At 37.6% G+C, this 18,922-nt stretch overlaps 1 long non-coding RNA gene across 1 annotated transcript; it reads right to left on the reverse strand.

The window, feature by feature from the left end:
* Positions 1 to 4,463: 4,463 nt before the first annotated feature.
* Positions 4,464 to 18,690, reverse strand: LOC111768751 (uncharacterized). Its single transcript, XR_002801230.2, has 3 exons — positions 18,552 to 18,690; positions 13,568 to 13,660; positions 4,464 to 4,591 (listed from the first exon to the last, which is right to left on the reverse strand). It is a non-coding gene; the product is annotated as an uncharacterized lncRNA (long non-coding RNA).
* Positions 18,691 to 18,922: the final 232 nt, after the last annotated feature.

The raw sequence follows: 18,922 nt of genomic DNA on the forward strand, positions 1-18,922 counted from the left end.
AGCACCATAAACCTTCCCTAAGTTTCCTGGACTCTGTTATTCATTATGAAAGGATTTCAATTAAAATAGATCTGCATCTATTTGGAGACTATTTTTGTATTGTTAATAAAATTGTTAATTAATAAAAAATTAACGTTTATTAAATGTCCAAAAAGTGTAGAGCTTTATTCTGTCTTAGTAATTTAGGCTAACGAGAATATGGGGCGGGGGGCGGGGGTGAATCTATGCAGTTTAAATACCTTTTATAATGAATTTTTAACAGAAGCACATTAGAGATTGAGAATTCAGTTTCACAAGGCAACAGGTTCTATTAAAACTATTGTTCCACAGAGAAATTAAATTCGCTGGCCAATCTATCTTTTTACAAAGCTTTTTTTCCTAACCTATTTTATTTTAAACAATAGGATCCATATACGTGATTTTTACAATTTAATTTTATGTACACCAATGGAATTTCCTTATCAAGCACCACTGAATTATCTAAATGTTTATTTATTAATCCTGTTATCTCGTGTGGTTTAGCAATAGCCTGGAATAATTGATTTGGGCTATTTTTACATTAGGAAAACTTAGCAGTTGTTATTGCATTTCAGATGAAATGAGTTCAAATTGATGAACTAGGTCTCACAATGTAACTACACCACCTTCTGTTGGTACATCTCTGCGAGACTGAGGCAACAAGTCAATTTACTAATTTAATGGAAATCTGTCAGTTCTTGGTGGGGGGCGGGAGGTGTTGGTTTATTAGCATATAGATCAAGCAACCAAGTGAAGACTAAATTATAGCTTTTCCATCATAAAGACACCTAACCACACTCCAGTTTACCACCGTATGATTCTCTGTGGAAGCTCTCATTGGTAGATTGGACCGTGCCTTCTCACTACCACCAAATAAATATTTCTCACCAGCCACAAAAAAGATATATATATTGTGCCAAATTAGTAACATTCTAATAGAAAATGAGGCACTTTCAATGAGGAAAACTACTTTAATAAAAAAAAAATGTGGTGAGATGCCCACAATGAGCAGAGAACCTTCGAACGCAAGAGATTCTCCAGTGGAAAATCCTCACAAACTGCTACATAACAGGCAAAAGAGTCAACACAAAAATTGATATTTAAAAAATCCACTCCCCAATAATATTTTGCACAGATATTAAAGGAAAACCACACACACACACACACGCACACACAAAAGGAAAATATAGATGATACTGAACTACTTTTATAGCTCCAACAAATAACTGTTTAACAGTTGCACTCAGACTCTGGGTATGTATAAAAACACCAAGATAACCAATTGATTCAGTCAGACATTTGAGCAAACAAAGTCAGACGTGCTCAGTGATCTAAATAACTCTTTGCCCACCCAGGCAAGGAGGTAAATTTACCACTTAGGTATAAATGAAAAAAGACAGGGTCAGCAATATGCGTATGGTCACATAGGCTAGAGCAGGGGAAAAATTGTTTTAATGAATACTTCAACTCTGGTGTATGAATCACAAAATTAAAACCCCTTCAACATGCACAAATACAGTTGCCTAATTGAAAAGTCCCAGGCAGCACCCGCAAGCATAAGACATACCCTCATTCTAACGTATTCCTGATGCCGTCAAATGGCCTAATAAGTGTACTATTGGAGGTCAATTCTATAGCATCCCAAGGGTTAAGTTCTGTGTTATGAATAATTTCGAAAAAGTGTCCCAGTAAGAATCAGGCTTAGGCTACTTCAGCGAGAGGAACTGTTCCGTAACGAGGCTTGGCCTGGAACGGTCCCAGTAGAATTAATTTTGTACCAGAGAACGCCTACATAAATTAGTTTTGCTTTAAATATTGAGTCCTAAAAGAGTTAAAAGAGGGAGAATATCAATCAATAATTTTTAGATTAACTACTTTGTATATGGCAAAACAAAATTAACCTCGGCATTATAACCCCTTCTTCTGGCATTTCAGACGAACCTCAAGTTTAAAATAAATAATTGGAGATTTAAAAACCACCCAAATGTGTATTTCTTTCTTGGTAGAGAATACCAACTCACTGCCTCGTTTGTAAAAAGAAAAGGATACTCCTACATTTTGCAAAATCACAAATATGGTTATTTTTATTTATTAAAAAATCACATCTAAGAATTAAGAATCCTGAAAATATATAGAAAGATATCTGTAGGGTTTTTTTAATGGAAATACTAAAGCAGCTAAGCTTTAAAATTATGTGAAAAACAATATCTCAGCTAACAATATTAGATTCTTAAAATTCTATTTTAATTGATTAATTCCCCCAAAGTCTACTCATTTCCCTTTTACAAAATTGATTTCTGTTGAAATATTTGTGCAGAATTAAAATCATGTCTATGAATGGCCACGAATTTAAATTAAAACTCCCTTGTGTTTTAATCTCTTTTTCTGGTTAAATGCCTTCCAAAAAGGTAAGTACAAGATTCATTTCCACGGGAGATGAAAGCAAGCTTCTAACCTGGCCAATTGCCCATATAAACAATCTTCAGTGTTATTTCGTCATCATTTGGTAATTAAAATGGCAAATCACAACCACGCTGAATTTACATCCATGTGCCAAAAAGTTATTTAGCAGATAACTAGAGATAGAGGAAATGTCTCTTTAACAGATTCTTTTAAGAATACATCCACAGGAAGCATCCAGCTTTCAGTCATAAAAAACAAGAAGCAGTTGAACAGTGGCACCCAGAGGTGAAAAGTATATTACTTCTAGAGATTTATTTGGTTAACCATCATCTGGTTTTCAGCCATCCTTTTTGTCACTTCCAGGTTTTTCGCTAGCAACGTATCAGAAATCATTTTTTCTTAGTTGCACACTGAAATACCATATTTTAACAAATAAAAATAAAGTTTTATTTTAGCAAAAGTACTTTACTTCTGGATTAAATCGCATATCAATTTCCCTCCTTCAAAACAATAAACAAACCAACTGAACACCAGGCAAAATACTTTCCAGAATTGAATATAATGCCCACTTGTCTACTTCTGGCCTATCAAAATTGTTAGCAAAAACATGTTTAAGAAATGGCTCTGTGACTCTTACATAATGTCCATACACCCCAAATTATGTTTTTTCTAAAAATGCTTATGTTGAAGGAATGTATATCCCTAAACCAAAATTATAACCCTGGGGAGGTTTTAAGAACTTCTTCATATTGAGCCCTCCCATTACTATGAGAGCAGAGGATGGGAATGCGAGTAAGAGTGCTGGGCAAGTAGGAGAAAAGGAAATAAGAATACTCTTATTCCACAGGAAGTGTAAAAATAACACAATCTATTTCGATCAAAATTAAATGAGCCTGCCGATTTTTAATTAAGGAAGCTCCGTACCTTTGAATCTGCCAACTAGCAGCCGCCTTAAGCATTTGGCTGGTGCTGAGCTCCTAAACTAAACTGCAGAAAAATGCCTCCTCCTGGCTCTAATCACCTTCAAGGGGCCTCAAATAAACCTTCGTTTGTGGGGCCAGAGCAGGTCAGGTTTTTTAAGAGCCTCAGAAGAACAGAGTCTTATTTTTGCTCTTGAGCTGAAATGCACACATGTACTTCGTAGAGAGGGTTTTCCGGGCCGGTTTTGCCTAATCTCTCACGGATTTTCATGTTACTGGGTTTCCATTACCTTTTGTCAGATGTTTTCTCGAAGATCCGCTGCTTCTTTTTAATCACCTGAGAAGCAACACGGATGTGACAAGCTCCAGAATAAGTCTCATCCTTTCTTATCTGCATCTTCAGCCTAATGATGAAAAATGGGCTTCCATAAACTTGAAAAAGGCAGAGAAATGCTGCCAAAGTCATTATCCACTACTTTGAATTGGAAAGAAGAGATCTGTCCCTTTTAAGAAGAGTATTAATAAAGTATAAAGTAATTTTACAAAGCCTTCAGCGTTTCGTACGTGAAATAAGGGAAATTGCCCAGTGCTATCCAAAAGAAAAACAAAATACCTCATTTCCTACTCCCTGAAATCTACATCAGAATATATCCTCGATTTTTAATATCAAGCGGAGCGTTCAACTGACAGAAACAAGAGAGGATTATGCCTTGCCTGAAAGCTAATATGAAAATAATCTCTCCCTTTTTGATACCTTCTTCTCGTTTCTTTTTCCCTTTCCCATAAACAGCACTGTCACTGCCTAAATCAATTATTCTGGCATTGAGAAGTAGCTTCTATGTAGCTTCCAAGTCGTCAGCATGCTATTTGCCCCTAAATAGGCTGTGAGCTGCCGCTAAATGCCCGTCTGTTGCTCTGCCTGCCTGTGGCTAAATCTCCTAGAGCAAAATTGCAGGCTTTCTAGTGCTCAAAACCACACACCATCGTTGCCCATATTTGGCGATTCCATTACAGTAACAGTTTGAAGGAGCACCAAGTTTACAGCATTTTGGAGCAGACCTGAAGGAAGCTGCTGCACATGGATCATATGGATCTCTCCAGCCATTCTTGGAAAATCCACAGCTGTTCCCAGCTCCGCGCGCGGCGCGGGCAAGACGCAGCAGTAGATCTGGGCGCCACCTAGTGGACTCCGTTAATCCGGAGGAGTCGTCGAGAGACCGCAGGGGTTATACAAGATTCTGGGAACATCACTACAAAATAAAATTTTCTTCGAATTACAACGGAAGCAGTGGGGAAGGAGGCTTATCTAAAGACAAAAGAAAAGAACATGTATTCCTCAAATGACATGACTCTTACAGGAATTTCACAACTGGTTTTTCTTTTTTTTTTTTAAGATTTTATTTTTCCTTTTTCTCCCCAAAGCCCCCTGGGTACATAGTTGTATATTCTTCAGTGTGGGTCCTTCTAGTTGTGGCATGTGGGATGCTGCCTCAGCGTGGTTTGATAAGCAGTGCCATGTCTGTGCCCAGGATTCGAACCAACGAAACACTGGACCGCCTGCAGCAGAGCCCCCGAACTTAAGCACTCGGCCACGGGGCCAGCCCCTCACAACTGGCTTTTCAATTCGAATTTTAAGTCTGAAATGTCAAACTGCGTCACTATTTATATATTTACTATGTGAAGGAAAATATTTTTGCCAAAATATTACCCTTTTCCTATAACCTGCCAGATTGGGCACTGTACAGTTACATTTTGCCTTAAGAGTTTATAATTCAGTAAGCCAATCCAAATGGAATTGAATCCTTATTTTTCCTACCATCTAATAAATACGGGAGTCTTAAAGATGCTGTTTATAAAACACTCCACCAACTATTTCTCCCTTCTTCACCCCAACACCATTCATACCTAACATCTCCCAAAAAATGTCGTACCCCTTCCCCCCTCTATTCTTTGCACACACGTATTTTCTAGATGAAAAGACTCCAACTTTTTTCTTGGTAAAGCTGTCTATTACTCAGTTTAAGATCAAATTCAAAATACTACTCCTGCAAAGTGGTACCTCAGACTGATCCACAATCACTTCCTACCTTACATTTCCAAATATGTCTGATTTAATGTTGCCACTTGTGCATGATTTCCTAATTCCTTATCTCCACCAATAGTACTTTTGTGTGCTCCACAGCCTGTACCGCAGTCGAGGAGCCTATTAAATGTTGAATAAATAGCTGTGACATAAGTAGATGACTGTTTCCGTCAAGGTCTGTTAATAAATTCTCTGGTTATTCTGCCCTTTTTGATGGGTTAACCACATCAACAATAACTAACATTTATTGAGCTTTACTAAAGCAGGCTCTATGTTAAGTACTTATACGTTCTCTGACCGGATGCTCACAACAGCCCTGTAAATTGAGGACTGCTATTACCCTGATTGTATACTTCAAGAAAGCTGAGTCTGAAAGGTTAAGAAATTCACCCAGTTGACACAGGTAGGGAGGGGCAGAGCTAGAACCCGATCTCGGTCTGTCTTCAGAGCCTATACTCCGTCCGAACCACAATACCACACTGTGTCTATCTTCTTTGTTGTTATTAAATATATGACACACTGCGATCTTATTACTGGTTGTATTATGTTTCGATGATTCACTTTACAAAAATTAGTTATTTTCTCCCATGCAAAATCAGTCATTTTAGATAGCTGCTAAAATTATTCAAGTTGTTCATATTTTTTACCATGTTTGGTCTTCAAAGAATGAGCTTACTATAATCAAAAGATTTGTGCAGAGGAAGGAAAAGAAATCACTTTGCTGATCAAAGGACTGATGTAGGAAAATATGTGAGCTGACTGCATTTAGCTAAGACTGCAACAATGAAGTGGAAGAGCTAGGGGAAATGGGAGATCTGGTAATAACTGTTTCTTTGTTTTTTCAGTTCACCTGACCTCTTTCAACATTTTAATTTAGAAATGCTCCTCGCGGTCCTCAGGCGCAGCCTCATGAGTAAGCAAATCAGGAATCCCACAGGAACCACCTGTGGGATTTCATTTCAAGGGAATTGCAAAGGGCTCCCAACCCCCTAAAATATTTAAAGAGGTCTAAAATTGCATTCTTAGAGCTTCTTGCCGTTGACAATCAAAAAAAGGGATAACACTGTCATAATCACTCAAAACTGGAAATAACCCACATGTCCCTAAACAATAAAATGGATAAATAACATAGTACATTCATACACTGAAATACTATTCAGCATTGAAAATGAATGCATGAATGCCACACACAACAGAAAATATCATTTTGAGCAAAAGAAGCAAGACATAGAAGAATACACATAATTTCACCTACGTAAAGTGGCAAAACTAAACTCTGTTGTTTAGAGATGCATGACTCAGATGGGAAAACCACAGAGAAATGCAAGGAAATACTGCCACCAAAGTCGGGCGAGTGGTTGCCTCTGAGAGGAGGGGGAATGGGACGGGGAAGGAGACACGGGCAATCTCTGGAGGTCTGGCACTGCTTCATCAAATTGTACACTCATGATGTGTTCACTTTGCTGTCTGTATGTGATATTTCATGTTAAAAATGTAAAATAAGCACATCCGATGCTCATTCCAAAAATGCGTCAAGAAAAAAACACATTAAGCTTTATCCGTCATTTATGTTTTGGTGAGAATAAGTTTATCAGGTCTAAGATTGCAGGCAGACTTGGGAGGAGAAGAGAAAAGAGCAAGCATGAAGACTAGAAATTCTAGAAGAGGGTAGGGGTTGGATTATGAGCTCTGGGATCAGACCTGGATTGGACCTGGAGCCCGGCTACTTGCCAAGTGGGACCTTGGGCTGGTGTATAAACCTCTCAAACCCTCCACTCTCCACCTAGAAAATGAAGATCACAGCAGGCCCCCAGCATCATGGGGTCATTACAAGGCTTACGTGATGCACTGGTTTTCAGTAATTGCCTAATAAGTGTTTTTTTATTTCCCTGAGATTGGAAGTAGAGGAGGAAATCACTACAGGAAGTAGAAAAGGAGAAAACTCAGAGACTGTACTCACTGTGTCTCCTTTCCACTCATCCCTGGTCACTCCTCAACCCCACTGGCTTCCTCGTGAACCACCCACCTGAGACTGCTCCAGCCAGAGTCACCAGGGACCTTCTTGTTACTGAACCCAACAAACATCCTTTTCTACATCATTTCACACTGTTGACTGTTCCTTCCTCCTTCGAATTTTTCTTCTCTTGGTTTCTTCAATAACCTGAGCTGTCCCCTTCCCGTCAAATCCCTACTGCTGACCATGGTCAGGCCCTTGTCATTTCCCTCCTGTCCTCCAACACCCTCCTAACTGGTCCTCTCCAGTGTGGCCCCTCCCCAATCCTCTCCCCACACTGTAGCCACAGTGTTCATCCTAATATGTAAATCTCTTTTACACATTAAGCCTCTTCCCCAGAGCCTGCATATGAACCTCTACAATCCTTAGCCCTGGAAGACCTGGTCAGTCTGTCAGTCTTCAGGCTCACCTCTAGCCATGCTAACCTACTCAAATTCATTTGGACCCTCTTGCCTTTATACTGCCTGCTGTCTCTGCCTAGAAGGCCCCATCCTCTCACCTCGCCTTTCATCATATTGCCTGACTCACTTATACATCTTCAAAACTCAGGACAAGTCTCCTTCCCACCCACCACCCACCCTTTCTAGATACATATCTTGCTTTGTAATCAGTAAAATCCCCCAATCATTCTTGAACCACTGCACTATTTGTGTGATAGTCTATGTCCTCATAAGACTATAAACTCCTTAAAGGCAGGCACTATTTCTTACACATCTTTGTAACCACCACCCAACCCAGTGAAGAACAAAGACCTAGTTAAGTGAATTAATGACCCAGGTTAAAAATCGATGCTTACTTCACAGTTTTACAGGACTACCATTCCATCTCTTCTATTGTAACTCTCTCGCCCACTCCTTCTCCTAAAGGAAAAGGGAGTTATATATCCTATCTTTGTCCCTTAATCTCTGTCTTCTAACATTTCTTGGTCTTGTCATAATTATTACATTATTTCCACACCATATTTAACTAATTTAAAACTTTACAGGTAAATTAAACTTTTCTGATCTTGTTCACTACGCTGTGTGGGCAGTTGGACAGCCCTGGGGTTAAATCCTGGCTTTACCACTAACTAGCCATGGGACCTGGAATAAGACACTCAACCCCAAGTTTCTTTTCTCACCTATAAAACAAGGGTAAAAATATCTAACGCATGGCTTTCTTGTGAAGTTAAATGAACTAAAGTACGCAAATCACTTAGCACATTGCCTAACACAAGTAAGTATGCAATAAATATTATCTATTATCATTAATGCACAATTAAGACAGCAACTTTGCAGACTATAATTTGTTAATCATTCATTACAGTGCTCTGCACTTTTCAAAACTGAGTCACCTTGATTTTAAGATTAAGGCCTTAACGAGAGAGAGAGAGAGATCTCAAAGGGAAAAATACCTGAAACATACAGTTGTATTATATATTTTTAACAGTATAACTACCTTTCTTATTTTATAACTAAAAAAAAACTAGAATGAAAATATAAGTAGATTCCACTCAGTAAATGCTAGATTTTCACAGTGGAAATCTACATCTTTTATTAAACACACATTAATCATATATGTTATTCACTGGTGAAACACACTTTAAGTACATAACATGAAAAATCCAATACCACAAAACTTAACCTTTGCTATTCCTAGCTTCTGTGCTCAATATTGCAATTCAAATCTTGTTAAATTTAAAATGATGCTGGGGCCGGCCCTGTGGCCGAGTGGTTGAATTCACGTGCTCCGCTTCGATGGCCCAGGGTTTTGACAGTTCGGATGCTGGGCTCGGACACGGCACTGCTCATCAGGCCATGCTGAGGCGGCGTCCCACATAGCACCACCAGACGGACCCACAAGTAGAATATACAACTATGTACTTCGGGGCTTTGGGGAGAAGAAGAAGAGGAAGAAAAGAAAATTTAAATGATGGTTTTGAAGACTGCAATAAAAACAGAAAACTAGAAACGAAAGAAAACAATTGATTCAATAGAACCATCTAAGGACACTTGAATGGCCTTTGTAAATATGAGGACAAGAGCTTTGGGATTCCTGATCTTTATTTATACTAAAGGCATATTATATACTTGTATTTTAAAAATCACTAATCTGAAAGCAAAGAGTCTGTTTGTTTTATCTACAAAATTTACTTTCCCTCTCCCATTGCCCCCCAAAAAAGAAACACCCAATGTAAGCTACTTTATTCAAAAAGGAGAATCTCATGACAATAGGATTATTATGACAAGCATTTTCCATACTTTATTCCTCATGCCCAAAATGACATTAGTAAGATAAGACATTTTAAAAGTCAATAGCGCTTATTTTGAAGTTTAAGCTATCATGTTAAAAAAAAAAAAGTCATTTCCTTAAACAGGAAATGTATTAATAATGGCACAAAAGACAGTAAAGTCATACTAAAGAGTACAGTATTTCCCTTCAAAAAGAAAATAATATCCTTATCCTCAAAGGGTAGTAATTCTTTAATGTAGTTACTTGAAGAATAAATACAGGAGAGAAAAGAATCTTGGCACCCTTCATCTCATATTTGCATATAGTTTGCTAAGTTCTCATCATTTGATTTAGCTAAAGGTTTAAGTTGAGACCATCTGAAATTTAAAGTTGTGTCAATATTCCCTAGTTCTCATCAATCAAATAAGTTCTATTGGCTTTATACATATATTTTTTACACCAACATTTCCAAAACCATATTTTTGCAAGTGATGCGTTGTGTTAAGCATCACACCCCAGAAAGCTCTGCAAAGAATGACTTATTAAAATACATTTTTACAGACTCCTGGAGTTTTTAGACTTACTTATAGAACAGGAATTTAAGACGGAAGCATTTTGGGCATGGTTTAATTTGTATTTTATGTGCAATGACTTTGGATTAGATAGTATGGTGGGGGTGGGAAGATGCCACGCAATGTAGTTGTACACATGAGGTGCTACAAACAGTGTATTTTAATTACCTATTAGCTGAAAACATACAACCTCTACTCTATTTCAATTCACTGCCTAACTCACTTCACCGACAGGCCCTATTTCCCACTCTAACCTAGAGGAAATTTCTCCACTTGATTATAATGCAAAACTTTAGTTTTAGTTTAGCCTAACAGCTGAGGGGTGTGTGTATGTTTTAAGTTCTTTCGTATGTTGACCAGCTACTGGTCAATAAAAGCGGTGTCAAATCAATCCTGAAATACAATAAACTAGATTGTATCTGTCCCCTTCAAAAACTCCATCAAAACTCATCAAAATGAATGACTTTGGGTCAAATATGCCAAACTCTTTTTTTCAACGTAGCCAACAAACAGATTTCCTGGAACCAACAGATGCTAGTATGGAGACTTTCTCCATGGACTGAGTCAGTTCACTGAGTCATCACGTTTGTGAGTGAATGGCTACTTGAAGACTGTGAACCCAATGGAAGCTCCTTATTTTCCAGGTTCGGGATATAAGTTGCTCTCTGGAAACAAATGGTTCTTTACTCGCTAAAACTGACTTTCTAAAACGGGACACTTCCGAGTCTCCAAAATCGTTGCTTTGCTTTTGAATCAGCAGCCTCAGGATCCAGGATGTAGATTATTCCGTTGAAAAGAACCTTTTAGTAAAAAGTGGTTTGAGGAGTGATTTAAAAATGCTTGAAGTCTCATTTTTATGAGCAAAGAGGATCAGTTTTGGCTTGGTAATAGAAATAGCAAAGGAGGAATCTTTATTTTTCCATAAAGCTGGAGATTGCATAAATACATCAACATGAAAGGCACATCTTTTTTATGTGAATTACCTAAAAATGTGATTTTAACCAAAAGCCAAGCAAAAGAAAAGAGGGTAATATCAAATCCACCTATCTAATAATTGGATTCTTTTGAGTTGGTTGGGGGGAAATCACTCCGTTAGGTTGATTTACTTAAAGCTGAGAAATATGCTCCGGAGTACAGCATAGTCATAAGGATGACCCCCTCTTTCACTGTTTGTTTTGTTTTGTTTTGTTTTTTGAGGAAGATTAGCCGTGAGCTAACTGCTGCCAATTCTCCTCTTTTGCTGAGGAAGACTGGCCCTGAGCTAACATCCGTGCCCGTCTCCCTCTACTTTATATGTGGCACGCCTACCACAGCATGGCTTTTGCCAAGTGGTGCCATGTCCGCACCAGGATCCAAACCGGCAAACCCTGGGCTGCCGAAGCAGAACGTGGGAACTTAACCGCTGCGCCACCGAGCTGACCCCGCCTCTTCCACTGTTTCATGGGCAAAGATGCCTGTTCCTTCGTCTGGTATTATTTGAGGGGAATTTAAAGAATCCAAAAGCTCCTCATCCATTCAAAAAACAAACAGACCTAAAAAAAGAATTTGTTTTTCTATGCCAAAATACCTTCCTTACTAATGGAATTTTACCACTCTATTAAAGGAAATAAAAGAGCAAGTCTATATATTCTAAGGAGACAGGGGCCATAGGTATCTCAGAGTTCTATCCCCGAGACGTGATCAGTGTCTGGCACAGAGGCTGATCAAGAAATAGCCATATGTTGAATGAACACATTTCTAGACATTTTTATGCAAAGGAGGATTTTTAAATGTTGTTCTGTACTTTTTTTAAATCAATCCTTTTTCCAATCCATAAACGCTAGAACATAAAGAAATTATTGAAAGGCTAAGAAAGGGGGAACTTCAAGGTAAATAAAATGTACTTATTCTTTCAGAATCATGGAGATGAGGGCAAATTTCTGATTTGTAACAATTTTTTGCCCACCCTGGCTACAGTCTAATAAATGAAGAGGAGAGAATAAGTGTTCTCTTCTAATACACGAATCGCTTACTTAATAATAGAGTACATTCTTTATCATCAAAATTTTGTGACCCAAAAATCAGTGGGTGGTAGTATGTCCTTGTCTTTATAAGTTCCTATAAATCCTAATTCTAACCTTATTTAATTGAGCAGTTGGGATGGGAGTGGTAGGTTAACCGACAAAAAATAATTCCAGCACATAGATTTTCACAGCCCCTCCATACTATCAGATTTCACAATAATAATATTTATTATTGGGATTGAGTATTAATACACTTTAAAAGGACAAATAACTGATGCTGGAAACATTTTATCTTTATGAAAAAATCTTACAAGAATAAAATTTTTCCTCCCCGAGGGCACAGTTTCTAACCTAACATCTGAACAAGGCCTTGGAATAGTCAAGTGGAGAGCTGTGTATTGTAGTAATATGCCAACTATTAGATTACCATTTAAAGAGGGAAAAAATATAAGGCAGGTTTCATTTCAGCACTTGAAAGAAAAGGCAGTAGTGCTATGTTAAATTCAGGAAGGAAAATTGTTTAGTTGCATCTTTAGCAATTTGGAAGCATCCATTGTATTCCTTCCGTAATGTTATTGAGCTAGTTTTATTAAGGCAAATTTATAGCAATGTTAGAAATTAATACCACTCTTATTTCCTCCACTGCCTGACTTTATTGAATGCCATGGGGCATATTAATCAGTAAAGCCAAGTAGTGCATGAAATAAAAGTATAAATTAACCTGTAACATGAATGTAAAAGGGGCTTAATAAAATAGAAATAAATAACACTTTAATGATAATCAACCTGCCCTGTCTGAGCCAAGCAAAAATTGTGATAATGCCAAACACAGGGTCTAAAGAGCCCCATATATTTCTATAAAGGCACTACATTGACATGGAAGTCAAAGATGACAATTATGGCCACATAAGCCAGAAAGGATGTGTTGCTTGAATCACGGTATTATTGGTTCAACAGATAACACATGTCTTCCATTAAAAGAGTTTCAACACTGAGCAGCTAACTAGTCTAAGTTTCTACTTTTTGCCAAGTGGTTTAGAAGAAAATGATTACCTTACTGGGCTTTTTCCCCACAATATATTCTGGTACTTTTAAAAGTATAATATACAGCGTTTTAATTTATTGACATAAACTGTATTTTCCAAATTTTTAAAAATATTATACTCTACTAAAATTTTTTAAATCTCTTCTCTGTAATTAGGACACCCTTTTGCTTTTTTCATCAGATTGTACTTTTTCTCTTTCTTTCTGAATCAAGTAAAATACAGTATTAATATCAGTATGAATATAGTATGTCTATAAATTTTTTTAGAAAAAGAAAGATATTATTCAACAACACTTACATACAACTGGAAGACACTCCAATTTATTTCCCTCCAAAAGTGTTTCCTATGAGTGTATAATTGAATCAACTATGGCACCACCGTGTAAGACACCTGCAATGAAATTCAAAGCTTTTTTAAAACAAGCAGCCACAGAATGATATTCTCAACTGTTCACAGGAAAACTGAAACAGCCATAAATTTCAGCCTAATCTATAAATCTACATTTACATATGCAATCCAAAAGAGATCATGGAGGGGCCAGCCTGGTGGCACAGTCGTTAAGTTCACATGCTCTGCTTTGGAGGCCCAGGGTTCACAGGTTCAGATCCAGGGGCAGAGTTACATGCTGCTCATTAAGCCATGCTATGGTGGCATCCCACATAGAAAAAATAAAGGAAGATTAGCACAGATGTTAGCTCAGGGCCAATCTTCCTCACCAAAAAAAAAAAACAAAAACAAAAACAAAAAGGAAGGAAGGAAGAAAAAGAGATCATGGGGACATGTGTGTTATTTTTATAAGCATCCCTTAGCCTTACCAGGTTGATGGAAGAACAAAACAAAATAATATGTCAGCATTTGGAATAATAAAATATGCTCCCTAAATGCAAGATGTTATTCTTAATATTCATGGAAAGAAAATACCCATACACAGCCCTACTTGGACTTGTTCTCCCGGATTTTTGCATTCACTATATTAATCAAGGAAGATGATATAAAAACACTTTAAATCACATTCTAAAATTATGTGAAGAGTGACTTTTAAATTATAACTTCTTTATTTTGCTTTCTAATGCTGATGTTAAATCAATTTGATTAAATCTTCAAGGATCCTGTACCCTGTTACCAAATTATTCTCCCTGGTATATTATTCCTATTATGTCTCCCTCTAAAACCCTCCCTGGCTCCCACCGTCTCTACAATAAAGCCTTGATGGATTAACTGTACATCAAAACTTCACAGATAGCCCCCCACTCCCCTTAGGTCCCCAAGGTTCCTACGTCCTGGTGTAACTGAGGCCCCTTTCCAACCCTGCCCCTTGGTTTGTGATCTTCTTCCTGCCTCTCCCTCTCTGACCACAACTACAGACTCCTGCGCCACCACCATGCCCATACAGTTCTTTCCCACCTCCAAGGCTCTCCTCGAATGCTACTCCTTTCTAAAGTTTTCTGATCACTCTTGAGTTTGCATTTTTTATTCCCACAGGGAGGGAACCAGAAAGGTGGATCCACAGAATTGTTGATCCATCAAAGAATTTTAAGTCTTACACTGTTTTAGCAAGAAAGAAAGAAAAAATTAATTCTTAATTTTATAAAAAAAAATTATATGTGTTGTACCAATATTCCATGTCCTTGGCAATGTAAAGTTGATGTTTCGTTTTAAGCTATTGCTTATGAAACTCAAAAATTATTCAATAGGGGCCGGCCCAGTGGCGGAGTGGTCAAGTTCGTACCCTCCGCTTTGGCGGCCCAGGGTTTTGCCAGTTTGGATCCTGGGCGGGGACATGGCACCGCTCATCAAGCCATGCTGAGGCGGCGTCCCAGATGCCACAACTAGAAGGACTCACAACTAGAATATACGACTATGTACTGGGGGCTTTGGGGAGAAAAAGCAGAAAAAAAAGAAGATTGGCAACAGTTGTCAGCTCAGGTGCCAATCTTAAAAAAAAAAAAATTCAATAGACAGTGTTTAAATTTACAGAACCTTTCTTAAATAATTATGAAACCTCACACTGTGAGGTGATTTCTCTGACAGGACGGACAAAATGACCACTGCAAGTACCTGAGTATCACTCTAGAGCTTCCTTTCCCTCCAACAGAGCAGAATAATCCAGGATGGGCTGCAACATATAAAATGGATGCCCAGAGACATTACAATGGCTTGTTTAGAGATCAAAGAGCAATTCATGTATTCTGAATTCTTACGGTAGTGAAAACCTACTGACCCAAGCGCCTCATCAACATAAGAAAATAATATTAAAGGCCACTGGGCTTTTGCATTTTATTAACTCCAAAGTTGAAAATTAAGTCTGGGCCATAGTGGAACACCCACTGATTGTGGTGGGACCGCCCCTCACGACCACAATCTCAAAAATACGTCTAATGGGATATTTTAACTTCTATGCTTTATTTCCGGGAACAAAACTATAAATTCCAGAGAACAGCCACAGAGATAACATAGGGATTTTAGCTGATTTCATATTTTGAGAAATAACAAAATCCAAAACAGGTCTTTCCCTGGATAAAAAGAGAACAAAACTCTTATTGCCAAATTCTTGCTTATCAATTATTCTTAGTGAGATCCTAATGATTTCATATAAAGAATAAAAATTGACCCTCTGTGACTTAAAATTGTAATGGTATGGCACATCGTGATTGTATTCTAACTATCTATGTCTAAATGTACATAGATTGTAAATATCTTTGTTATAAATGTAAAACAACTGTAACAATTATTATAATAATAATCCAGCGGGAGAAAGTGCAGAGCATAACACAGTATGGGCTCCCCCTGCCGGTCCTACTACTAAACTTCACTACCATTTCCAGTTGCCAAGGCGTGGTGCCCCGATTTTAAGGCTGATTCATAAACAAAGGGTAAACAAAACAAAATTAAAATGCTGTTATGTCAATAAATCAGTGGCTCGAGCGGAAGAGGAGAAATGAGATTGTCAATGCATTTGGTGTGATAAGTAAGCGTATACATAAAGGTGAGCGTTGCCTGGAATTCCAAAAGCTACCCTGATGAGTTTCTGGAGATCAAAGCAGTCCTGCCACTGCATTTGGATTAAGAAGTTTTCCAAGTCTGGCTGTGGAACTTCGTCAAACCTGAAAATCATATAACCCCCTTTGGCAAATTGGATACGGTGCCGCCATCTCTAATCTCTCCAAGTGCGCCTTGTAGACCAGCCCAGGCCCAACAGCGCACACTAAGGAGATTATTCTGGAGAAACGGTAATGACATTGAACAGGAGGCTAGCTTAACATCTTGTCCAAGCGAGCTCCCAGGCCTCCTCCGTGATGGCTGCTTAGAGTTCTGTAGGCTAATGAGGGGAACCATCTGTAGTACTTTGCTGGCAGATGCGTCCCCCCGCATCCTGTGCCAATGTCTCCTAATGAGAAGGTCTGTAGAGGGCCTCGGTATCGCTCTGTGAGGGAGGGCTGTGCTATTTAACAACCGTGGAATCTAGAGGCCAAACCAATGTTTAATTATCGGTATATATGCATTTTAGTGTGCCTTGTCTTTTCAAATGTGAGCATCAGAATGATAGGTGAGTGTATTTATTTGTGAATTTGTTTTTATGTTGTCACATTCAGAGACACCCATGAGTCAAAATGATATCCTATGTTTATTTCTTTTATAAAAATTTTATAGACTATTTCAAATGAAAGGAGGATCCAAATTGAGTGAACCTGTTATTTGCTGATATCACTATTTCAAAAGTCACCAGAGAAATCTCCAAAGAAGAAAAATATACACATATATGTATGCATATATATACACATATATATACACACTCTTAAGTATGTGTTCCTTCCTTCAAATACATTCATTTGCAATATAAAGTTTTCTAATTTCATAGTATCAAAAAGTAATAAGAAATTAAACTCAAATGATAAATCTTAAAATCTGTATGAGTAAATTTCAAATCATGATGGAATGGCATTTCAAAGTATTTACTTGGCAGCATATGGGAAACTACATAAGGATTATAGTAGGCATCAAAATATTTTAAAGCAACCATTAAACAGTTTTAAAGATAGACCTAATCACAAACTGAGCATTTAAAATAAGTACTTACATACTACAAATCTGCTTTAAAAGAGTATAGATCATTTTATCCTGCTGTAATTCTCAATATTTCATCTATCACTCACTTTAGTTTCAATTAATCTACTGTCATTGAAAAAGTCTTGTTGAAATTAATTTTCTTTTTCCAAAAAATAATAATAGTACTCCTTTTCAGGTACTGATTTGAAACTCTTCTGCAATTATATAAACACAGCTTCCACCTCAAAAGAGAGAGAAAAGAAACACAGAAGAGATCAGATAAACCAAAGATTTTAAGATTTTTAGCCAGGGCCTTATTATATACCGAAAGTTACAAGATGCTCAAAACCAAAGAGAAAATGTCTGTACTTCAAGTCAGTTGGTAACAAGGTTAGGTGAATTTTTAATATGAAATATTCAACTTTCAGCAAAAGTGTAAAATAAGCTTAAAATAGTGTTTTATGTAAATCTCACACAGCAACATCATGACGAGCTATTTTACCATCTAAGTCCCACAGAGAGAAGATTTTAAATGTATTTCCCCAACAGCAGAGTAACATAAATTAGACTGCCAGGTAAGACTGTGACAATTCTTCCTGCCTCAGACCACCTCTTAAAATAGATCTGCCTTCCAGAAATATTATTACACGAAATTTCAGTTCAGATTATCCTTATTCTCTATAACTGCTATAGATAGAGACATACAAATGACATTTAAAAAGAAAAGTTCTTCTTTACAAGCTTCAGCTTGTTTTCATAATAAATCCCACATCGAACATTAGTACTAATAATTGATTTTAGCAATAAGTAATAGAGTTATAAACAGCTCCCACTATTTAATGAAAGAAATGTCTCAGCTTCAGGTTTTATTTATTAGCATTTGAAGTCCCTCCATAACCCTAGTAAGATCAGTTATGGCTTAATTAAATGAGAAAAATGGCCTGCCAAAGATTCTTTGTTCTTAAAATAAATACTGTATGTTTTCAGTTTTCCTGCAAATCATCATAACCTATTTCAATTTAAGGATAGATTAAATTTACTTCATACATCCCAAATAAAGTGTCTTTCACCTGGATTTTTTTCTTCATAGTATACCAGCTACAAATATCATCTTAAGAGGTGTCTGCTTTATTAACCATTTGAGAGTTATTCATCTTCGAGTTGCACCAGTGAGAAGATAGCAGAGCCTGTAGAAATATTTGCTACTTAAAAATGAACACAAATTCAGACTTACAACATGTCTGTCCTCAGTGCTGTGTTTGTGGTGAAGTTCCATAGTTATTACATGTCCTAAGTATATATTCAAATCTGTCTACAAGTGAAAAACAAAAGGCTAAGCCTTCAGTGGCAAAAGACTGAGCTGCTCCATCAACATGGCAGGAATACTTCAAATCAATCTCTTCTCCAATCCTTTGGAAGAACGATTGCATTTGTCTGGCCTTTCCTCTCTCCGCCCCTGCCCACCATCTTTCTCTACTTTCATCTCTAGGCTCGTCTGCTCCTCTGGCCACAGTGCAATGATCCCCCATTATATTGATGGGGGAAAAATGGGGAAGGACGAGGGCTATGAGGAAGCAACAAGATGACAGACTCCTCCGATTTGAG

Source organism: Equus caballus, chromosome 18, assembly GCF_041296265.1.
Source record: "Equus caballus isolate H_3958 breed thoroughbred chromosome 18, TB-T2T, whole genome shotgun sequence".
Lineage (NCBI taxonomy): Eukaryota > Metazoa > Chordata > Mammalia > Perissodactyla > Equidae > Equus > Equus caballus.